Raw genomic sequence first — 3,188 nt, 5'->3', positions numbered from 1 at the left:
GTCATCAACGAGAAGGATTTTTAATCTCTTTTCGAAATCTGTTTTAATAGAAACATTTTAATTTCTAATCTTTCTTAATAACGTCAGAAGCTTTGGACTGAATCAGTCTAGTGAAGGACTTCGTAGTCTTCCTAGACAGTTCGGTAGCACAGCACTTTCTCTTTATCGATGGGATTGATGAAGTGACCCAGGATATTCCGGATTGTGTTAATCGAAAGAGGGAACATGAAGAATGACGGAGGTTTCTTTGAAGAAATTGAATTCCAGCTTCGATTCTGGACAGTGAAGTCCCTGATTTAACAAAGGGACATCACAACAGACTCTTTGATTCGGCGAAAGTTAAAGCCGATACAACAACAGACTAGCAAAACAATCGGAAGAAAGATCCCAGAATTTAAAACGAAAAAAAAATTTGACAACTTGTCATTAGAATAGTTGTCACAAGGCAGGGGTGTCATTTTCCCTTATAATCTCTTGATTATTTTCCTTATGTTAAACTCAACACAGTTGATGTGGTGCTGTCATTGTCGAAGCTGTCACGGAGACCGTGTGGCCTAATGGATAAGGCGTCGGACTTCGGATCCGAAGATTGCAGGTTCGAGTCCTGTCACGGTCGGAAATTTTTTGGCCTTTGACAACTTGTCATTAGAGTAGTTGTCACAAGGCAGGGTGTCATTTTCCCTTATAATCTCTTGATTATTTTCCTTATGTTAAACTCAACACAGTTGATGTGGTGCTGTCATTGTCGAAGCTGTCACGGAGACCGTGTGGCCTAATGGATAAGGCGTCGGACTTCGGATCCGAAGATTGCAGGTTCGAGTCCTGTCACGGTCGGAAATTTTTTGGCCTTTGACAACTTGTCATTAGAGTAGTTGTCACAAGGCAGGGTGTCATTTTCCCTTATAATCTCTTGATTATTTTCCTTATGTTAAACTCAACACAGTTGATGTGGTGCTGTCATTGTCGAAGCTGTCACGGAGACCGTGTGGCCTAATGGATAAGGCGTCGGACTTCGGATCCGAAGACTGCAGGTTCGAGTCCTGTCACGGTCGGAAATTGTTTTGTCTCGGGCATTTTTTATTTCTTTTGCTGGAAAGGCAAATTCTTCAGGCTGGTTGACTATGTGTGGACGCACCTTTAGAAATGAAGCTTTCGACGTTTTCTATCGACACTGAAACGGACCGCCTCTCATTGCACTACAAAACTCAAGGTGGCAGGAGTAAAATTGAGAAACACCCAGTTTGGAAATTAAGACCAAACGAATTTAATATTCACTATAACAAAAAATATTAATGATTCAATTTTTTATATCTTTTGAAATACATTTCAGTCTGGATATGATATTCATATAATGGAAGATATCATAATTGTGGATTCTAGTTCAAGAAGCATAAGACATTCTCTCTGGGCTTCAAGATGCATTATAAATCAGTGTCTTGAAGAGAATATCAATATCACGAGGGACCCGTTTCAAGAATTCAAAATATAGGTCAGGTCTTTCTTGATGGTGTCTTTTGTCTTTCTGTATGTTGTCTTAATTGATGTTGTTTTGTGGTGTTTTACTGTTTTAAGTCATAGTGGAAAGGTACTTTGTCACTGAATTCTCTTGAAGGAGCTCTTCCGCAAAACCATTTTTTAATCTATTTTACGTTATGTAGGTAGACTGCAGTTAGATATGGTTTTCTTGAATGAATTCTGCCTATCTACGAACATTTCAGCGGTGTGGTTAGCACAGGGGACTCCGGAACTGGAGGTTGTTGGTTCGAGTCCAAGTCATAAACGTCAGTGTGCTGACGTTGAACGTGATGAAATTTGGCGGACATGTTCAGCAGGAAGAGGGATTTCCTGAGTATTTTTGGGGCCCTGGTGGGCGAACAGAAGGCCCATAAATCGCTTATCTTTGGTGTGAGTTCTTCACTTCACATAGTGAAACTAATTAACTTGGATGAGTTAGTAGAACGTATGTACATGAAGCAATTCTCGAAACAGGACCCTGATCTATTAACTGGATCAAACATTTTGTTGAGTAAGATTTTAATTATGGCTTAACTCTGTATCCAGCAGGCTACAAATTTCTTGACACCGCCGGGAATCGAACCCGGGTCTCCCGCGTGCAAGGCGAGCGCAGTGACCACTACGCCATGGGAGCTGACACAAGTACATATTGTGTTATTTCAGTCACCCAAGTACGACTTTAGTCCGACTCCCTCGTTTCTACCTCAAATATCACTCGTTTCTTACTCTGAGAATTCTAGGAGACGGTCCGGTCATAGTTTTCGAATATGATTAGAGTTTAACAAATCCTTTCGATTGTAGACTGTTGTATATATCTAAAGGTGTGTCCAGAAGTCCACACACAGTCGACCGGCCCTCGCTCGATGTCGACTGAACCGTCCACACTGCCTCGACAACATAGATTCACCTCGTCGATCACCGGTCAGTCGACTATGTTTGGACACACCTTAAGACTTCAATCCTTTACCAAAACTATCTAAATCTGGAACAGGTCAGAGATTCAACACCACGCCACTGGAAGATTTCTCTGATCTCTGGAATGTTAATCGTGCCAATGTTAATCTCATATGGCAGCCAGACGCGTGGGGTGGGTTTGAAGGGGACGTACCCCCCTTGTCACAAATTAAGCTTTCCTCAGGATATAGGGATCTATCTAATTATAGTAATTATCTATTTAGACATTCTGGATGAAGTGAATAATATGAAAGAGGAGACTAGATGGATAGAGAGGGATTGAGGGAGAGAGAGAGAGAGAAAGAGAGGGAGGGAGAGAGATGTAGGTGATAAGAGACATCAGGTAATAATGGATAATGAGTAACCACTTGTCATCATCATTAAATCACACTATGGTACATTCTAATACGCATTCAAACACAATCTAATAAGATTAATAGGAATGGTACATACATAGATCTGTATTAGCACACAGGTAGAGAGACTACAAAAGGCCATCTTACGAGAAATAGGATTGTAGGAAATAGACCAACAATGGGGCAGAATAATTGGCAACTAAAGAAATAGACCAACAATTAGATAGAACATGACCCCTATCCCCTAAGTATTACTCTCCATGACCTCAATTTTAACCCAAAACCACCGGATAATATGTTCATTATTTCCCAGACGTGCAAATTGCTGATAGCTGGATACCCGTGAATACTCGCATGCATTAA

At 40.9% G+C, this 3,188-nt stretch overlaps 3 non-coding genes across 3 annotated transcripts; all 3 read left to right on the top strand.

The window, feature by feature from the left end:
* Positions 1-543: 543 nt before the first annotated feature.
* Trnar-ucg lies at positions 544-616 on the top strand. Its single transcript has one exon. It is a non-coding gene; the product is annotated as a tRNA-Arg (tRNA).
* Positions 617-761: 145 nt separating this feature from the next.
* On the top strand, positions 762-834 carry Trnar-ucg. Its single transcript has one exon. It is a non-coding gene; the product is annotated as a tRNA-Arg (tRNA).
* Positions 835-979: 145 nt separating this feature from the next.
* Positions 980-1,052, top strand: Trnar-ucg. The gene has a single exon. It is a non-coding gene; the product is annotated as a tRNA-Arg (tRNA).
* The last annotated feature ends 2,136 nt before the right edge of the window (positions 1,053-3,188 follow it).

The sequence above is a fragment of the Diaphorina citri genome, unplaced genomic scaffold (assembly GCF_000475195.1).
Source record: "Diaphorina citri unplaced genomic scaffold, Diaci psyllid genome assembly version 1.1 scaffold7948, whole genome shotgun sequence".
Classification (NCBI taxonomy): domain Eukaryota; kingdom Metazoa; phylum Arthropoda; class Insecta; order Hemiptera; family Psyllidae; genus Diaphorina; species Diaphorina citri.
Note: the sequence above shows the minus strand (reverse complement) of the source record. Positions and strands in the feature narration are given on the sequence as shown.